This window comes from Lathyrus oleraceus, chromosome 7, assembly GCF_024323335.1.
Source record: "Lathyrus oleraceus cultivar Zhongwan6 chromosome 7, CAAS_Psat_ZW6_1.0, whole genome shotgun sequence".
Classification (NCBI taxonomy): domain Eukaryota; kingdom Viridiplantae; phylum Streptophyta; class Magnoliopsida; order Fabales; family Fabaceae; genus Lathyrus; species Lathyrus oleraceus.
The window spans coordinates 443,582,901-443,605,012 of NC_066585.1; positions in this window are offsets into that span (position 1 = coordinate 443,582,901).

The window sequence follows — 22,112 nt, forward strand, 5'->3', positions numbered from 1 at the left end:
TTAGCAACCCAAGCTAATGTGGAACATGTCTTTTCAAGCATACAATATCGAGTATCACAGTCGGTGAATTTCTTACTGAGGTAGTAAATTGCATACTTTTTCTTTCTAGATTCATCTTGCTGACCAAGAACACAACCCATACTCTCATCAAGCATAGTCAGATACATGATCAACGGTCTTCCTTCAACATGCGGAGACATAATTGGAGGCTCAAGTAGATACTCTTTGATACTATCAAAAGCTTTCTGGCAATCTTCGAACCAATCACAAGACTGATATTTCCAAAGAAGCTTGAAAATAGGCGCGTATGTGGCAGTCATATGCAATATAAATCTTGATATATATTTCAAACGGTCGAGAAAACCTCTGACTTGCTTCTCAGTTTTGGGCGCATGCATTTATCGAATTGCTTTGACCTTTGTAGGATCAACTTCGACACCCTTTTCTTTGACAATAAACCCCAACACCTTACCAGAACGAGCACCAAAACTACACTTATTGGGATTCAAACGGAGTTTATATTTCCTCAAACACTAGAATAAATTCAACAAATGCTCAACATATTCTTCTTCATCACTTGATTTGGCAATCATATCATCAACATAAACCTCAATCTCGTTATCCATCATATCATGAAAAAGAGTGGTCATAGCTCTCTGGTACATTGCACCAGCATTCTTTACACCGAAAGGCATCACTCTACAACAGAAAGTTCCCAGAGTGTAATGAATATGGTCTTCTCCATATCTTCACGTTCCATCTTGATCTGATTATAACCGGAAAATCTGTCCATAAACGAAAAGACTTTGAATTTAGTTGTATTGTCTACCAACATATCAATGTATGGCAGAGGAAAATCATCTTTCGGACTAACTTTGTTCAAATCTCTATAATCAACACACATGCGGACTTTTCCATCCTTCTTAGGAACGGGCATAATATTGGCCACCCACTGCGGATACTCGGAGGTTACAAGAAAACCAACATCAATCTGCTTCTACACTTCTTCTTTGATCTTTACTGCCATATCAGAATGAGTTCTTCTCAACTTCTGTGTGACCGGAGGGAATTCTACCTTCAACGATAATCTATGCTCCACAATTTCAGAATCCAGCCCAGACATCTCTTGATAGGACCAAGCAAACACATCAGAATAATCTTGAAGAAGATCAATCAACCCCTTCTTAGCTTTTGGACACAGTTGAGACCCAATCTTGACTTCTTTCACATCATCCTCAAAACCCAAGTTGACTAATTCAATCTGCTCTTCAAACGGCTGAATGGATTTTTCGTCATGCTCAAGTAAATGAGATAATTCATCAGATACTTCTTCATTATCAACTTCTTCCTCAACTTCAAACATAAGGAAATCAAAGTTTGGAGAGGGAGTAGGATCATTGTATTCAATGGGTTTGAGGTCCAACCTGCATAATGATTTGATATTTTGATTTTAGAGAAGTAGAGTGTGAACAAATATTATGCAGATGGACGATTATTATTTATTTATATTTTTTTGTGATTACCATTTTTCAGAAAAAGCAAAAAGTAAAAATAAAACATCATAGATGTGGATGAATAAAATTATATTTTATTGATGATAATAATAAAAATGCCCAACAATGTTCACTTCTCCCTTAGGCATAGGAGAGAGAATTTTCTTAAAACAATAAGAAACAAATTACTTAGAATAGTGAATGACAGCAAGAACATCAACAACAACCCAATTGTTGCAAGTCTGGCCATGCGTCACAAAGTTGGAGCAATTGAGTGTTGATCATTCCCATCAATGAACCCTCCACTACGAAAAACCGGTTGCATAACTTTCACTTTGACGTTGAACAACCCTGGTTGAAATCCTAGTCTGACTCTGTTCTTGTTTTCGGTGATCTCCACAACACGACCCCACTTGTCAATGCTGCCAGCCTGAATAACCTCTTACGTGTCTTTTAAAGAAGACATGGGTGCCCCAGTTTTCTTTAACTTATCAGCAATAGATAAGGCTTGGAACGGTGTTTCAACATCCTCCTCAGCATCAACATATGTGAAAGATGACAAATGGCTCACTAACAAAGCCTTCTCTCCACCAACAACGACAAGCTTGTCATTCTTTACAAATTTCAGCTTCTGGTGAAGAGTAGACATTATTGCTCCAGCTTCATGAATCCATGGCCTTCCTAAGAAGCAGCTATAGGCTGAATGGATATCCATTACCTGGAAAGTAATTTGGAAATCACTCGGACCTATCTTCACTGGAAGGTCCACTTCACTAATGACAGTTTTACGAGAATCGTCGAACGCTTTGACAATTACGTCGTTATACCTCATTTGTGCGCCTTGATAAGAGAGTCTTGACAAAGTTGATTTTGGTAACACATTCAATGATGATCCTGTATCAACCAACACATTGAACAAAGCGTCCTCCGTGAAATTCATAGAAATATCCAGTGCCAAATTGTAATTCCTGCCCTTCTCGAGAAGCTCTTCATCATAAAAACTCAAATTGATACAAGAAGCACTACGCCAAAAACTGGAATAGACAGCGCACCTTAGAGGGCGCTTTATTACAAAAGCGCTCTCTAAAGTGAAGCGAAAAAATAAGGAGCAATAGACAGCGCACTTTAGAGGGCGCTTTTGTAATAAAGCGCCCTCTAAGGTGAAGCGAAAAAATAAGGAGGAGATAGAGGGACAACAATACATGGCGCTTTTTAGAAAGCGCCCTCTAAGGTTACCCTTAGAGGGCGCTTTTAATAAAGTGTTGTTATAAGTCCATGTGCATTTCCAGTTTATAAAGCGCTTCTGGAAAGCCTTAGAGAGCGCTTCCATAAGCGCCCTCTTAGGCCCCCTTTAGAGGGCGCTTTTTTTCCACAAGCGCCCTCTAAGGTCCCCTTTAGTAAACATTAAAATTATAACATACTGCGCGTTTTGTTATTTCACTCTCTGTTATTTTCGTTCTTTTTCACGTTAGGGTTCTCACTGCTATGATTTTCGCTACTTCTAAGGCGTTCTCCTTCCACCTCTGTTAGATCTACGACATTTCCTCCTTCTACAAATCAAAGGTACACGATGCATACATTATTACTTGCACTATTGCTTTGTTTTAGCTTTGCCCCATTTCAGTTTTATGTTATTGTTGTCTATGCTACGTTTGTTTCGACCTGTAAAGTTTCAATATTCATAGTCATTTAAATAGTTTGGGTTTATTAGGCAATTGACGGTTGGTTTTTAAATTGCTGAATTTGATATCGCTATGAATCACATTCAAAGACTGTTGTTAGGGTTCGGTTATGGTTGCATTATAGAGACATTAGAAACCTTTGATTCTAGTAACTTAGCGTACATAGCGTAGCTAGTAACTTAAGAAGTTTAGGTATGGATGTTATTTGATAGAGTAAATGGAGACATGAATGCCCTGCACAGAGACTAACTCAATAAAGCGAAATTGTTTTGTCTCATCCCATTTTTGGTTTCTCTTCTGAAATTGTTTTTTGTTTATTCTAATTAGTAATGGATAGTACATGGATGTCTTCCAATCGATTGTCGAGAGAGTACGAGAATGGGGTATCAGAATTCGTTAAGTTTGCCGTTGCGCACGCCGAAGACCCCAGTAGAATGATATGTCCTTGCTTGGGTTGTTGTTATGGGAAACAGGTTGACGCAGTTCAGTTAACATCGCATCTATTGAGGCATGGAATTGATCGAAGTTATACATGTTGGAATTTGCATGGTGAGAAAAGTAACGAGAATGTTGAACCGGGGGATAGTACGACCTATGCCTCAAACTATAGTGGCGCAGATACATACGATTGTGATCGAGTTGAAGAGATTGCAGAAGCACTTGAAGGAGATCTTAAGGATTGTCCCGAAATGTTTGAGAGGTTGGTAAGTGATGCAGAGAAACCTTTGTATGATGGTTGCACTAAATTCACAAGATTGTCTGCGGTATTAAAGTTGTACAACTTAAAGGCGGGCAATGGATGGTCGGATAAAAGTTTCACAGAGTTATTAGCCCTTTTGAAAGATATGCTTCCTGAGGATAATGTTCTTCCCAATCGAACATATGAGACCAAAAAGATGTTGTGCTCTATTGGCATGAGCTATGATAAGATACATGCATGTCCAAACGATTGCGTTTTGTTTCGAAATGAGTATGCATCATTAAATGAGTGTCCTAAATGCGGTGTCTCGCGATATAAGAACAAGTTGTCTCCAGCAAAAGTCTTGTGGTATTTTCCTGTTATTCTGAGATTTAGACGCATGTTTCGTAGTGAAACCGATTCAAGACACTTGACCTGGCATGCAGATGAAAGAATTATAGATGGAAAGTATCGACATCCGGCAGATTCACCACAGTGGTTGAAAATTGATAATGATTATCCTGAATTTGGAGAAGAATCAAGAAACCTTCGCTTGGCATTATCTACTGATGGAATGAACCCACACGGTATCCAGAGTATCTCACACAGTACATGGCCTGTGATTATTATGATTTATAACCTACCTCCATGGCTATGTATGAAGCGTAAGTACATGATGTTGTCTATGTTGATTTCTGGACCTAAACAACCAGGGAATGACATAGACGTGTACCTGAAGCCCTTAATCGAAGATTTAAAGATTTTGTGGGAGACCGGTGTGGAGGTTTATGATGGATATAGGAAAGAAAGTTTCAACTTGAGGGCGATGTTGTTTGGCACAATTAATGATTTTCCAGCATATGGAAATCTATCAGGCTATAGCATAAAAGGTCAATGTGCGTGTCCTATTTGTGAAGATAAAACAGATTGGAAGCGCTTGAAGTTTGGTCAGAAGAATGTCTTTCTCGGTCATCGGAGATTCTTAAATTCAAATCATCACTACCGTGGATGGAGAAAGGCGTTCAATGGAGAGACAGAACAAGGCAGAGCTCCACCTATATTGACGGGTGATCAAATTTTTGAAAAGGTGAAAGATTTGGATACTCAGTTTGGCAAGCCTTTTGCCCAGACACTTGTCAAAAGTGGGTGGAAGAAGAGGTCAGTTTTTTTTGAATTGCCGTATTGGAAGTCCTTGTATGTGAGACATTTTCTTGATGTTATGCATATTGAAAAAAATGTATTTGAAAGTGTTATTGGCACGTTACTCAATATACAAGGAAAGTCTAAGGATGGCCTTAAGGCAAGAAAGGACTTGATAGCGATGGGAATAAGAACTGAATTAGGACCCTTGAAGAAAGGAAAACGAACATATCTACCGCCTGCTGCTTATACTCTATCTAGAAAGGAGAAAAAAACATTGTGTAAGTTTCTAAGTGAAGTTAAAGTTCCAGAAGGGTACTCTTCAGATATTAGAAGACTTGTGTCTATGAAAGACCTCAAGTTAAAGAGTTTAAAGACCCATGATTGCCATGTTATAATGGAACATTTTCTCCCAATAGGTATACGTTCTATTCTTCCAGAAAAAGTAAGAAGTTCTATAACTAAGTTGTGTTCTTTCTTCAAGTCAATTTGCAGTAAGGTGATCAATCCTGCGATCTTACCAATGTTGCAAAAAGAAATCGTTATAGAGTGATGCCTTTCGGTCTCCAGAATGCTGGTGCAACTTACCAAAGAGCAATGACTACTCTTTTTCATGATATGATGCATAAAGAGATTGAAGTATATGTCAATGACAGGATTGCTAATTCAATTGATGAAGAGGAACATGTTGAGCATTTGCTGAAGCTATTCCAGCGTTTGAGGAAATATAAACTCCGCTTGAATCCCAATAAGTGTACTTTTGGTGTGCGTTCTGGTAAGTTGTTAGGCTTCATTGTCAGCGAGAAAGGTATTGAAGTTAATCCTGCCAAGGTCAAAGCAATACGAGAGATGCTTGCGCCCAAAACCGAGAAGCAAGTCAGAGGTTTTCTCAGCCGCTTGAATTATATCTCCAAATTCATTTCACACATGACTGCCACATGCGCGCCTATATTCAAGCTCCTTTGGAAAGATCAGTCTTGTGATTGGACCGAATACTGCCAGAAAGCTTTTGACAGTATCAAAGAATATTTGCTTGAACCTCCAATTTTGTCTCCACCTGTTGAAGGAAGACCGTTGATCATGTATTTGATTGTGCTTGATGAGAGTATGGGTTGTGTTCTTGGTCAGCAAGATGAGACTGGAAAGAAAGAATTTGCAATTTACTACCTCAGTAAGAAGTTCACCGACTGTGAGACTCTGTATTCTATGCTTGAGAAGACTTGTTGCGCATTGGCTTGGGCTGCTAAGCGTTTGCGCCAGTATATGTTGAATCATACCAATTGGTTGATATCCAAAATGGATCCGATCAAGTATATATTTGAGAAGCCTGCTTTAACTGGGAGGATTTCCCGTTGGCAGATGTTGTCATCAGAGTATGATATTGAATACCGATCTCAGAAAGCGATCAAAGGTAGTATCTTTGCTGACCATTTAGCTCACCAACCGATTGAAGATTACCAGTCACTGCAGTATGACTTTCCTGATGAAGAGATGTTGTACTTGAAAATGAAAGATTGTGATGAACCATTGCTTGAAGAAGGTCTAGATCCTGGTTCCCGTTGGGGCATGGTATTTGATGGAGCTGTTAATCAGTATGGTAATGGCATTGGGGCAGTGATTATTACTCCTTAAGGCACACATCTACCATTTACAGCTAGATTGACTATCAAGTGTACAAACAACATGGCAAAATATGAGGCTTGCATTATGGGGCTTGAAGAGGCCATGAATCTCAGAATCAAGTATTTAGATGTCTTCGGAGATTGTTCTTTGGTTGTGAATCAGATCAAAGGTGATTGGGAGACAAATCAACCTAGTTTGGTACCATATAGAGATTGTGCGAAGAGGATTTTGACTTTCTTTACAAAGGTTGGGTTCCATCATATTCCTCGAGATGAGAACCGGATGGCAGATGCTCTTGCAATGTTGGCGTCAATGATTATAGTGAAGTATTGGAATAAGGTTCCCAATTTGTTGGTGATGCGTCTTGATAGACCAACTCATGTGTTCGCTGTTGAAGAAGTCAGAGACGAGAAGCCATGGTATTATGACATCAAATGTTTCCTCCAATGTCAAAACTACCCGTATGGGGCATCCTTGAAAGATAAGAAGTCTTTGAGAATATTAGTCGTTACTTTCTACTTGAATGGTGGTATACTGTACAAGAGAAACTTCGACATTGTTGATGACTGAAGTGCATGAAGATTCCTTTGGTACTCATTCCAATGGACATGCAATGGCAAAGAAGATGTTGCGAGCAGGTTACTGTTGGCTGACAATGGAATCTGACTGTTGCAAGTTTGTGAAGAAATGCCACAAGTGTCAAATATATGCTGATAAGATTCATGTTCCTATGACATTATTGAATGTTATTTCTTCTCATGGCCCTTCTCCATGTGGGGAATTGATATGATTGGGATGATTGAGCCCAAAGCTTTGAATGGACATTGTTTCATTTTAGTGGCTATTGACTACTTCACAAAATGGGTTGAAGCAGCATCGTATGCAAATATAACCAAGCAAGTTGTTGTAAGGTTTATCAAGAATCAGATCATATGCCATTATGGTGTGCCAAGCAAGATCATTACTGATAATGGATCGAACTTGAATAATAACATGGTGGAAGCTCTTTGCAAAGACTTCAAGATTTCACACCATAATTCTTCTCCCTACAGACCCAAGATGAATGGGGTTGTTGAAGCTGCAAATAAAAACATCAAGAAGATCATTCAGAAGATGGTTATCACATATAAGGATTGGCATGAGATGCTCCCGTTTTCTTTGCATGGGTATCGAATATCCATCTGCACTTCAACAGGGGAAACCCCTTTCTGTCTTGTATATGGTATGGAAGAAGTTCTCCCCGTAGAGGTTGAGATTCCTTCATTGTGTGTGCTCATGGAAGCCAAGTTGGCTGAGGCTAAATGGTGTCAGACCAGGTTTGATCAGCTGAATTTGATTGAAGAGAAAAGATTGACTGCAATGTGTCATGGTCAGTTATATCAGCAGAGAATGAAGAAAGCTTTTGATAAGAAGGTCAGACCTTGTGTGTTCAAAGAAGGTGACCTTGTGCTCAAGAAGATTCTATCGTTCAAACCATATTCTAGGGGAAAATGGACTCCTAATTATGGAGGCCCATATGTTGTTAAGAGAGCCTTTTCAGGCGGCGCTTTAATTCTTATAACTATGGATGGTGAAGAGTTCACTCGTCATGTGAACGCAGATGCATTCAAGAAATACTTCTCCTAAAAAAAAGAATAACTCGCTAAGTTAAAAACCCGAAAGGGCGGCTTAAGCCAAAAAGAGCGTCTCGGTGGATTAAAAACCCGAAAGGGCGATCCAGGAAAAAATTAGAGACATAAAAACAGAAAGAATTTCCCGATAAGTTGAGTACCCCACCTTGGGGCAACTTATGCAAAAATTAGGGATCATGGCAAGTAACTGTAGTCTGCTGATCGACTAGTATCGGAAAGGCCTTAGTTGAGCACAAGGGTTGACGTCGATTCATCATCCCAATGGCGGTCAAGAGCATAGTAGATATCAAGAGTTGGTAGAAGGATTAAGGATCATTTGTATTCGATGTAACCCTTTTCCATATAAATTACCATTTTCAACTTTGTAAAAATCTATGGAGTCTTGTCATTTACAGACTACCATCCCATTAAATAAAGTTGAGCTTTTGTCCAATTGTTTCTGCTCTTATTTACTTCAGCCAATTGTTTAAATTTTATTATGATCATTTTGGAAATTAAATTTTTTTTAATCAAAATCATTTTTTCTTAAAACATATAAAAACAAGAAATTTTTCAAAGCAATTAAAAGGAAGTATCAACAGCACTTCAAAGAGCAGCAGGTCCTTAAGTGCTAAGCATCAGAGGTTCCCCAAGCAGTTAACCCTTCGGGTATCCCTAGTTGTTTGTGTGGATCCGGTTCCCCTATGGAGTGTTTGTTCCTTAGCGGAGTTCCGATTCTTTTCCCCAACTGAGTTGGTTGATTCAGTACCTTGCGGCGTGTTATTTCCCCGACAGAGTTTCTGTGTTCCCCAATGGAGTTCGTGTTTCTTCAGCAGGGTTGATCTTCAACAGAGTAAGATGTTCTTCCCTAGTAGATCACGTTGGTTTCTCCAGCAGTGATCACACGACTCGCTCCTAGTCAGAGTTTCCTCCTGGTTTCTGAGCAGCTATTGTGTGTTTATCCTCTACATGATTGTCTCCCATTTGATATGGTGATTGACCTAAAATTCCCTGCAAACTTGATAATGATTCCTCTCCTCAGCAGATATCCGCCCTCAGCTAGATTTGAGCTTTTGGATTGTTGATCTCTCTGTTCCCCCGCAGTTGTCTCCCTCTTTTGTGGATTGACCAAGGATTGTACCGATGATTCAAATTCTTTGCGACACCTTTGTATCCTTTGTGATCGTTTTGTCAGCATAATCATCATATATACATATACATATACATTCATATAATTTCATAATTGCATATTTGCATCATCATATCTAATTAACTTGTTGGTTTGAGATTCTCATTCTCTATTATGGCGGTACTTTATCCACATACGAACCTCGGTGTCTGTCCTCCCTCAATTGTAGAGTGTCAACCCCTTAGGCAGAAAGACTTTAACCTTTCTCCTCTTCCCCACTGAGTTGTTTCCTCGTGGATGATTATTACTTCAGTTTCCTCCCCAGTTGTTTATCTGAATGGAACCACTCCCCTTGAGTTATATCCTCATTGGGCTAAGTCTTGATTGACCGTTTCTTTCTAGATCTTACCTAGATAGATGCCCTTGGTCCTCTAAGAGTTTGTTACCCAGTAACTGGTAATACTCTTCTTAGTTGGCGGTTTGTTACTTCTTGCCCAGTACCCGACAAAAGTATCCCAGTTTTCAAAGCAGTGGAATCCCTAGTAGATTCATTTGTTTCTGATTCCGCAGGAAGTATATCCTTGATATGTTCATCCTAACCGGTGACGAATATCTTTCTTTCCCCTGCCTAAGTCTATCCTTGATATGTTCATCCTAACCGATGACAAATATTCTCATCCTTGGTATTCTACCCAGTAAAAAGGTAGTTGTAATCCCTATTTTGTTCCCCAGAGAGTTAATCCTTGATATGTTCATCCTAACCGATGACGGGTTTCCTCCTCTTTGTGGTATTCTACCCAGTAACCGGTAGTTGTAAACCCTACTTTCTCCTGTAGAGTTTATCCTTGATATGTTCATCCTAACCGATGACGAATTTTCTCTTCGATGGTATTCTATCCAGTAACTGATAGATGTAATTCCTATTTTCTCCCCTCACAGAGTTTATCCTTGATATGCTTGTCGCAACCTGAAAAAGGAGATGCGAAAAAACAACCGGCGAGAAAGAAATGACGGAAGAGTCGCCACCGTGCGTTATTTATCCCAAAGGAGGGAAAGGAAACGCTCGAAGTAAACCTGGAAAAAGGAAAGGAAAAGACAAGGTCTCGCAACCAAATCTTGGGTTCGGGAGTCGATTATGCGAAGGGAAGGTATTAGCACCCCTACGCATCCGTAGTACTCTACGGGATCCACTTTTGTTGTTCTCGTCTAAAGGGTATGGGTTTATCTAATGTACTATTTATTAAAGGGGGGGCAAAAGAAAATGACTCGCGCGGATGTCTCATCCACTGCATACGTATCTCATCTAAATATGAGAATCGGAGTCTTCGTAGCTCGGCTACCTAGGGTTAAGGGGAAGTGTGCTCGGTAAGACATCGCGTCTTATGCCTACGTATCTCATCTGGAATGAGAATCAGAGCAAAATGTAGTTCGGATAACTACGGGGTAAGGGTTGTGTTTTGGGGTGAACGACGTTACTACGCAATCTACCGGATGCTCGACCTTTGGAGACTTACTCGCCTGTAGTAGAAGGAGATAATGTGTTCTTAGGAGAAGAGAAATCAATGGGTTGGTTTGGGTTTTAGGGATGCTCATGCAAAATGGCAGTCCTAAACGAAGGAACCGCGCTACCTTAATAGACATGCAAACGGGAGACTATACGAAGTCTAGCAATCCTATGGGGAGACGATCACACCATACAAAACAAACATGCATAAAGTAAACACGCCAGCAAAGGGGCTCAAACACACAGGGGTAGGGTTTTAGTCAAGAGGGGTCATATCAACCTCGACAAACAAGCCATGGAAGGGTAATCAAATGGGCTCTTAACCACTGACATTGAACGTCAGGGTGAGCATATCAAAAGGGTAATGAGGATAAGACCTCATAGCTCTTAACCCTGGACGGGGTGAGCTCATGACAAGGTGTGGGGGTTCAGAAAGATGGAACCCTCTCCACTGACTAACCGGACAAGAGATCTTGGGGCTTTTGCTCTAAAGTATCGACACGTAGTGTGATCTTAAAGAACGACGCACTGACTAACGGGGGATTGACTATTAATCCCTTTTACCCGTCAATTGCCTCTGCATGGAGGTCTTTAGCACTGGTGCCTCCTTTTGGAGGTCTTTGGGCACAAAAGTAAACAAACAAAAGAAAACATTGCCTCCTATCAAGGTTTTCCAACTAAGAAAGTGGTAAAAATGAGGGGAATATAAAGGATCAAAAGGTCTACGGTACGGATAAAGATCCGAAGTAATAGCAACTAACGACACAAGAAACCCAAAGATCTCTCAAGCTGGCACCATCAAAGAAAGCAGGTCATTACAGGTAATCGGAATAAACCTCCAGGTGGTATCCCATAAATAAAATGGAATACCGATCAAGCTATCCCTGCAAGAGTCATGTGAGCCCTCACAAAAACTCGACAAACAGGTTAGAGTGACAGGATGGAATCAGGAGAAAACAATGCCATGGCAAACATAAAACAGGTTAGAGCAAACAGAAAAGCAACTGCTCTCGCAATCGCTGTTGCGTTGCTTAGCGAAGGCTTAGCGAAGCCTCGCTACAGGCTCGCCTAGCGAAGGTGCTAGTGAACGCCTGCGGGTTCTGGATTTCCCATTGATAACAGTACGATTTTAGGGACTCCAAACCCTATGGTATCCCTTCCAGAAATTAAGTGATTCGACATTCAAAGCATTATTTTACACATTCATGCATATCTAAACCCGCATGCAAAAACCTCACGATAATACCTCATACATTCAGAGTATTCAAATGGAAAGCAATAGAGTAATGGGTATAAGGGCGAACCTGATTGGAGAGATCGGATGAAAATAAATTGCACCCTTGGGTTTGCAGAGAAATGTTAGGGTTTGCGTGAGATGGAGGTGAAAAAGTGTGTGAGTCAGAGTGAACTTTTCAGAGGTGTCTGGAGGTTGCTGCGGATTAGTTCGTAGGTTTCTGTCTCTGCCTCTTTTTCCTGTTTTTTGGTTCTACTGAAACTCTGGTATTTATAACCTGATTTTCGTGGCATTGTGGGCTCAAATGAGAGCAACTCAAGCCCATGACTTTCTGTTATATTCTGAAAACGCGTGCGCTTCGCCTAGCGGAGGATTTGCTCGCCTAGCGAGCATGACAGATCCTTTCGCTAACCGAACCACGCTGCTCGCCTAGCGAGCATGATAACTCAGGAACAGTTTTTTTTTGCTCCTTCAAGATTAGCATTTGGAATGATGAATAGACCCCATTTGAACCTGTTGGAAGTAACTCAAGTCTTTCCCTTGTATTGACTGATCATCTAAATAGAACCCACAAAGTGTCCCGGATGATGTTCAAGCTTCTTGGATCTGATCCTGATTGACATGATGAAATGCAATATGAGATGTTAAATGACCTAAAAATGAATGCATGAATGAGGAGGGCAAATTCTGGGGTGTTACAGCTGCCCCTATTCAATCATCAGCTAACCCGAGCAGGATGAAAGCGAACAGCTTATCAGACAAACAGGGTAAGTTGTGATTGAATACCAAAGACAGACCGAAAATTTACGCTCTGAGTTCACCACAAAATGCTGAAATACACCGCGCTGTTTATTTTTCTTCCGATCCTCTGGCTGAATCTGAATCAGTCTTCTGACTTAAATCTGGAGTTTCGATCCTCTGGCTGAATCTATACTCAATTTAGTCCTCTGGTTGGATATTAATTTTGATCCTCGGGCTGGATATGATTTTGATCTTCTGGCTAGATCTACTTCGATCTTCTGGCTAGATCTTCTTCGATCTTCTGGCTAGATCTTCTTTGTTGTGATTCTCTGGCTGAATCTATTCTCGGTCTTCGGGCTAGACCTGACTTCGATCTTCTGGCTAGATCTTCTTCGTTGTGATTCTCTGGCTGAATCTGTTCTCGGTCTTCGGGCTAGACCTGACTTCGATTCGATTCTCTGGCTGAATCTGTTCCGATCTTCTGGCTAGATTTATTCTCTTTGATTCTCTAGCTGAATCTATTTTCGGTCTTCGGGCTAGACCTGACTTCGATCTTCTGGCTAGATCTGGATTGTTTTGATGATAAATTCCCATCATCGGGATCTCGCATTTGAGGCATACGCTGGTTGACCCTCTTTCGAAATCCACACCCAATCTTCGTGCAACTTCGAGAGTATTCCACCCTTTTTTGGGCTTCGTACATATTCTTCAGGCTAGAACATGTTGTAACGACTCTTCAATTAGACTTTTGTTTTCTAAATTGCGATCCGCGAGCTGGATCCTCTTGTAGGTTGATTTTCTATTGAATTATCAATCTACTCCTCTAGCTGGCTTGCTGGGGAAATAACGCTTGCAGGCGACTCTCTGGCTGAATCTTCAAGTTGAACCTCAGGCTGGCTCTTTGGAAAACGATTCTCAGGCTGAACCTTTGAACTGACCCTCATGCTGGATCACATACACTTGATCCTCTGGCTGAATCTCATGACTTTGGTTGTAAAGAACCTGTTTATCATCCTATGTGTATGCTTGATATGCATGCAAATGCAAATGTTATGCATGGCGCAAAAAGAAATCTGCTTGGGGAAGCAAACTCCGGTAGGGAACGGATCGCTGTATCAATCCTTGAATGCTCTGTGAGGAATGATCTGTCTGCCGGGACCGGGGAGCCACCGAAAATAAATCGGCTCTCTCCTTTTTTGAAAAGTTGACCTTGCTGGGGAGTGTCAACTATGGGAACTTTGTTTGGCGAGGCTCTGTGAGGAAAGTCTGCGGGGGAAGAACTTCCTGGGGAAATGTCATAGGAATCGACCTTTGCTGGGGATATGAACTTGCTGATCGTCCTCAGGCTGAGGATCAAAACAAATCTGTTAAAAATAATTTGTCGGGGAATGAGATGAACCCTGGGAACACCACCCTCTTGTCTGTTGGGTATGCAACTACTCCGTTGTTGCTGGGGATACAAAGTGCAACTCTACTGGGGGCATGCTCTGCTGAGGAGAGACTTTGTCAACCGCTTGGGGGATGAGGATTCATGACTTGGCATCCGGTTCCTGTGACCTGCAATTACACACGTATGCCCCAGGGGAATTACTCGGTTTGAATTCACCGTCCGGGATTAAGCACATTCAAAGTAATTTTAAATGTTTTCCTGTGCAAATCATTTGTAAAAACCACCATTATATTCAGATGCAATATGTTTCATCAAAGATTCAGACATCTTTTGCAAACAAACTGATAAATGAAAAATAAAGAGGCTTTTTAACTGAATTATTCGACTTTTTGTGCCAGGAATAGGCGAGCACATCAGGAAGTTGATCCCTGAAAAGAGGCGATTGCTATAAATTGAACAAAAGAAAACTATCCTAATGGCAATGTGGAAACGGGGTCCCACTGAGTTTCGACTCTACTATGACTCGTATGACCTCAAGACGCTCTGCTCATCTTGCTTTCTGAAGTTGATGATTAGTCGATCTTTAACCTTCGAAGATTGCCGGATTGAACGAAACGGTGATATAACACGGATGAACTTAGATTGCAGTCAATCGCTTATTCCCTCTTTTGCGTGGACCGCCTTTTTGGGTTTTCAATCCACCGGGATACCCATTTTTGCCTGAGCCGCCCTCTCGGGTTTTCGACTCACCGGGTGTACATTTTTTATTTTTATATCCCTAATGTTTGCCCGAACCTCTTTTTCTTTTTTTTTTCTTTTTTTTTTTGGTTCGTCGGGATGCCCTTTTTTCCCTGGACTCTTTTTCTTTTGTCCAGCGGGTCAATTATGCGAAGTATTTTTTAACTGCATCTGAGTTGACAGGGGATGGGAAGTCTTCGCCATCCATGGTTGTTAGCATCAAAGCTCCGCCAGAGAAAACTCTTTTAACCACGTATGGACCCTCATAGTTCGGTGTCCATTTGCCCCTGTGATCTGTGTTGGGAGGAAAAATTCTTTTGAGTACCAATTCACCGACTTGATACTCCCGAGGGCGTACTTTCTGATCAAATGCTCTCTTCATTTGTCTCTGATATAGTTGGCCATGGCATATAGCTGCTAGTCTCTTTTCCTCAACTAGGCTCAACTGATTGTATCGAGAACGGACCCATTTTGCTTCGTCCAGCCTAACATCCATCAGGACCCGCAAAGAAGGAATTTCGACTTCAACCGGAAGAACTGCTTCCATGCCATATACAAGCTTATAAGGTGTTGCCCTGGTGGAGGTTCTAATTGAATTTCGATACCCATGTGATGCGAATGGTAACATCTCATGCCAGTCCTTGTACGTTACTACCATCTTTTGCACAATCTTCTTAATATTCTTGTTAGTATCATTTGCCACCTAGCAACCCTTCCGGTAAGCGCTGGCTTTTCAAAAATATACTTGACTGGATCCATCTTTGATATCAATAGAGTCGTGTGAGTCAACATATACTGTCTTAGTCGGCGAGCAGCCTATGCCAAAGCGCAGCAAGTTTTCTCGAGCAGTGAGTATCTTTGTTCACAGTCGGTAAACTTTTTGCTAAGGTAGTATATTGCATGCTCTTTTCGACCTGACTCGTCATGCTGACCGAGCACACAAACCATTGACCTTTCTAACACAGTCAAGTACATGATCAATGGTCTTCGATTTTCATTGCAATGTCGGGATGAGTTCGACATAACTTCTGCTTCACCGGCGTCATATCTTCATTCAACGGTAACCTGTGCACAACGATGTCTGTATCCAAATCTGGCATATCTTGATAGGACCAAGCAAAGATGTCGACGCACTCGCGAAGCAAACTGATCAGCCGTTCTTTCACCTTGGCCTGTAGACTGGCCCCGATCTTGATCTCTTTCTTGTCGTCTTCAGTACTAATGTTGATGGTTTCAATCACCTCTTGATAAGGTGTGATAGTTCGGTCCTCCTGTTTCAACAAACTGGCTAACTCTTCAGGCAATTCACAATCTTCCTCAACCCCTTCTTCGGCTTGATAGATAGGATTGTCGAAGTCATACTTGGCCATAGCAGTGTCGTTAGCAGTGAGATCCGGGTGATCATCTCTGCTTGATGGAGGATCATGCTTTACGAGATTTTTGGAAAGAAAAACGAAAAAGAAACATTGCCATTTCTAAAAGTAAAAAAATAATTGAAAGAAAGAGAACACAAAATTGTTTGCAAAAGCTGTCCTTTATTGATGATGAAAATAATTGCGAAATGCGACTAAATGGATGGCCCTACAGATGAGTCATTACACCTTGGGCAAAGTGTAAGACTTTATTATGCATGTAATAAAAGGAAAACAATAAAAATTATTCTTTCAGTAGAGTAACCCGGACAACTTTTTCAAACGACCAATTGTCGAGCTTTTCTCCCGGGACACACGGGCGAATCCATCTATCTAAGTCACAGTCGCTGTCAGCCTTGTCTTCATCTGCAGCATTGACGATGTGGGGAGAAACCAAACCCCCGCTGGGGAAAGTACCGACTTCATCCTTCTGAGACCCCGGAGTAAACCCCAATCCAAACTTGTCTTCTTTGATGATTGGCTCCACAAATTTTCCCCAGCCTTGGGCATTACCAGCTTTAACCACTTCAACAGCTTGCTTGTATGAAGAGATAGAAGTCCTGACCTTCTCATACTAAGGTGAAAAGACAGCTCCAGGCGCGACCTCACTGACGTTTATGGCTTCAAAGCCCTGACACAGCATCTCATGCATCTCACCATCCATCTCCACATACTTAAATGTAGACAGGTGGCTAACAAAAATATCCTCTTCACCACATACAGTGACGACCTGACCTTCTAGTTCATATTTGAGCTTCTGGTGGAGAGTAGAAGTAACAGCACCGGCAGCATGAATCCAGGGCCACCCTAGCAGACAACTATAGGCAGGCTGGATATCCATCACATAAAAGGTGCTATTGAACACCTGTGGTCCAATCTTAACTTGCAACTCAATCTCACCAAAGACGGATCTCTTAGAGCCATCAAAAGCCCTCACAACTAAATTACTTGGCCTCAGTATGATGTCGTCGCAATCCAACTTCATTAAGGCTTTCTTTGGAAGAACATTCAGAGAAGAGCCTGTATCAACCAAAACATGGGAAAGCACCGCCCCTTTGCACTCCATTGTGATATGTAAGGCTTTGTTGTGATTCCTGCCCTCAGATGTCAGGTCGTAGTCGGTGAAACCTAGCCCATGGCTAGTGTTTACATTTGAAACTACCGACTCCAGCTGGTTAACGGTTATCTCTGGTGGAACATAGGCCATATTCAGTACTTTCAACAAGGCTGCTCTGTGCGCCTCAGAGCACATTAATAATGAGAGAATGGAGATCTTTAAGGGTGTCTGATTTAGCTGGTCGACTACCTTGTAGTCACTTTTCTTGATAATCCTCATAAACTCATCCACTTCCTTCTCGAATGCGGTCTTAGGAGGAGCTTCCTCAGTAGTAACCTCTTCGGTGGCTACCTGTTTTCCTTTAGCCTTGGCAGCTGCCTCAGCTTCAATATTCGTGTGCAGTGTTGATGGTGCAAATAGGCGTCCACTGCGAGTGAAGCCACCAACCCCTCCAACATTGTCTACAACAGAGCTACCAGTGTCAGTGTCTTCATCGTTAACTTTCCGCCCCTGGAAGTAGATATCAGCCCCATAGTGCCACGGGATAGCACTGTCTTTCTCATAAGGAACAGGTCCTGGCACCGTGATGGTGACCGAACTAAACAAAACCGATTGAGGGTTGTCAGAGTAAATTGTAACTGGTGTTGGACTTTTGATGTTCACCGTTGTTGGTTCTGTACTTTCTGGGAAATATATCGTTGTCGGAGCGGATCTCTCGGGAACATATATTTCTTCAGGAGTGAAATAAATCGTCACTGTCGACACATCATTCTTCACTGGACGGGTCTGATCGAACTGAAGACAACCTTCATCTATCAGTCGTTGAATACCTCTTCTCAAACTGTCACATCCGTTCTCGGCAGCTGGACAATTTCTGCACTCTTCCCCACAGCCCGGGAAAATCTGTCCTTTCAAAAGTCGGTCTTTAACCACCGATAGCGAAGTCTTCACTTTAGTCACATCAGAAACCAAATTCAAAGTTTCCCCACTATCAACAACATTAATCCTCTGCCCGCCGTGGGCTGGCATCGGGTTTTGGATAACATTAGGCACCGGAGAAAAATTGATAGCCTGGGCATCTCTCAAATCTTGTACCTTTAGCTGGAGAGCCTTGCAATTATCTATAGTATGGCCAGGTGCGTTTGAGTGAAAAGCACATCTGGCGTTGACATCATAACCCCTAGGCAAATTATTGGGATCGATTGGTGGGGCCAGAGTTCTCAATGTAACTAGATTCAGGTCAATCAGCCTGGGAAGTAACACAGAATAAGGCATTGGGATTGGTTCAATGACCCGGTCCGTTTGCCTCGGACGTTGTTGATAGTGTCTCTGCTGACCCGGATTACCTCCTTGTTGTTGATTGTTGTACCTGGGTTGCTGTTGCGGATGATACTGCGGTTGTTGTTGCTGTTGAGGAGCAGGTGTTGGAATAGTGATTGCGGCCACTTGATCTTGATAATAATTAGGGCGTCCTCTGCCCCTGCCTCTGTCGGCATACACAACGCTTGTCTCGCCTTCTCTTCTTCGCTGATCGTTACCAGCAAATGGTTTCTTGGAAGCACTATTGTCTTGAATTCGGCCCATCTTCAACAGACTCTCGATTCTTTCTCCAGCAATTACTATCTCTGCAAAGCTGATTGACAGGCAAGCAGCCAATCTCTCAATATAATTGCCTTGAAGAGTGTTCATGAACATGTCCGCCATCTCCCTTTCAGACATAGGGGGTTGGACGGACGCAACAATCTGTCTCCAACGCTGAGCATATTCTCTAAAGGTCTCCTTGGCAGTCTGAGACATTCCTTGCAACAAGGTCCGATTTGGAGCCATGTCCAAGTTGTATTGATATTGCTTGACAAAGGCCTCTGCCAAGTCTTTCCAGCTCTTGATGGTAGTATGAGACAAATGAGAATACCATTCACGAGAAGCTCCCGTTAGACTGTCTTCAAAATAGTACATCCACAGCTTTTCATCTTCCGTGTGAGCTCCCAACCTTCCCAAATAAGATTGGAGATGAGTGCGTGGGCAAGAAGCCCCATTGTACTTCTCAAAAGTAGAGGGTTTGAACTTATGAGGAATCCTCACTCCTTGAACCAGACCAAGATTTGTGACATCAAAATCTAAGGAATTTTGAGACTCCAAAGATTTGAGCTTCTCAGCAAGCTCATCCATACGACGAGTGGTCTCGTGGGCTTCGTCGTGCAAAGAGAATTGATCATACTGATAATCTTCAGTAACGGGACGCCCGTTAATCCGAATTCCTTGATTCACATTGTACCTTCCACCAATACCATTTCCAAGATTCCTCGTGTTGCCAACATTACCCGGGTTTCCATCAGCATTTGCGTTACCCGCGTTACTAGTGTTCACAGGGTTACCAGGGTTTCCCTCGGCATTTGGTATCTCTACCTCTGGATCGGGCCTCGGTTGCTCAACCAATTCCCTCAGCTTTTCCTGGCCTTCTGCCATACCAGTCATCAATGTCATGAACTGATCCATCCTTTCACGCATATCAGCCAGCTCTTTCTGTACTTGGTCCATCGCTAGTCGCAGACAATTTTCCTTGGTCGGGTACCTGTGGACTCGCTTGGGACCAATAATGCCTGAGACAGGGAACAAACATTAGACACTACGGTGACACCTGCAAAACAAACAAGGGTTAGTATGCATGGTATGCGATGTGCTGCTTATTCAATTTTAAGGCACCCCCCTTTTGAAAGGGAATACCCTGCAAATGAATAAGCATGAGATGTTGGATGCAAATATGCAGATGATGTTATGCAATGCAAAGGCATGTCAATCAGGATTGCTGGATCTGCTTGAACATCTGCCAGGTTGCACTATCTGAAGAGAAAACCACTGAGGAACACAATACAAGATCAGAACTCTGCTCCAGAAAACCGGGTTGGTTGGAGGTTAAGGTTTCCTGAATTTAGCCCGCCCCTCTGTAGCGGGGTATTCGTTACCATTAGAGATATTGACTAAATCCAAGGTAAATCATACAAGTCGAGTCACCACTGCACTTCTATTTATCCAAAGGAATGGTTAGAAAACGAACAAAAACCTAAAAGTTTTATCGAATCAAAAACTAGTAAAAATGTCAGAGATCTGGGTAAGGGGGTTGGTTATGCAATGGGAAGGTGTTAGGCACCCAAAGCATCCTAGGTACTCCTAGGGAGCCCTTTTCACATTTGTTGCAAAGGTTCTTGTTTTGTGAAAATTTATTTGTGCAAACATGATTGAAGGGATGAGAAAAGCGTGTATGTTTATCTAATGTACTACTTACTAAAAGAAGGGTCAAAAGAAAATGACTCACACGGACGTCGCATCCACTGCATACGTATCTCATCTGAATCTGAGAATCAGAGTCTTCGTAGCTCGGCTACCTATGGGTTAAAGAGGAGTGTGCTCGCTAAGACATCCCGTCTTATGCCTACGTATCTCATCTGGGATGAAAATCAGAGCAAAACGTAGTTCGACCACCTATGGGGTAAGGGTTGTGTTTTGGGGTGAACGACGTTACTACGCAATCTACCGGATGCTTGACCTTTGGAGACTTACTCGCCTGTAGTAGAAGGAGATAACGTGTTCTTAGGAGAAGAAAAAAATCAATGAGTTTGGGGTGCTTAGGGATGCTCATGCAAAAAGGCAGTCCTAGATGAAGGAACCGTGCTACCTTAAATGACATGCCACGAGAGGCTATACGAAACCTAAGAAATCGGTAACATGCGGGAAAAGTAAAGGGATCGAGAGATCTACCGTACGGATAAAGATCCGAAGTAACAGCAATTAGATAAATAAGAAACCCAGAGACTCTTCCAAGCTAAACACCATCAAAGAAAGCGAGTCAGTATAGGTAATCAGAATAAACCTCCATGTGGTATCCCACAAATAAAGTGGAACACCAGCCAAGCCATCTCTGCAAGAGTCATATGAGCCCTCACAAAACAAAACTCAACAAACAGGTTAGAGAAACAAGATAGGGTAATAAAGAGTTGCCCCCAAATCAAAATTTAACCACATGAATCATGCCATTAAAATTCACAAAAAGCTCACAAAAGGCAACCAAGGGTAGGAGGCCTAAACCTCTTGTCAAACACATGCATCAAAAGGGTATCAAATTCACCCATAATACCTCATACATTCAGAGCATTCAAATTAAAAGCATAAAGTAATGGGAATAAGGCAAACCTGACTGGAGAGATCGAATGAAATTGAATTGCCTGGTTGGGTTTGCAAAGCAATCTGAGGGTTTATATGAGAGGGAATTGGTTCTTTGCCGATGAGTTCCCTTCAGTCTCTGGAGGTTGCTCTGAACTCTGTTAGCTCTTCTCTCACTATCTTTTTCCCTGCCAGGGTATTAGGAATAGAATTGTCTTTTGTTTCACTGAAACTCTGAATTTATAACCTGATTTTTATGGACCTGTGGGCTCAAATGAGAGAGGCCCAAGTCCAAAAAATTTCTGTTACATTTTATTTATTTATTTATTTATTTATTTATTTAATTTTTTTTTTTTTCGATTTTCGTTCTTTTTTTTTAAACACGTGGGCTTCGCCTAGCGAGCATGACAGTTCAAGAAATTCCTCTGAGCGTAGGTGATTCTGGTGGCTTTTCTTGGGACTCGCTAGGCGACCCATTCTACTCGCCTAGCGAGCATGACAGCTCATGAACAGACTTTTGCT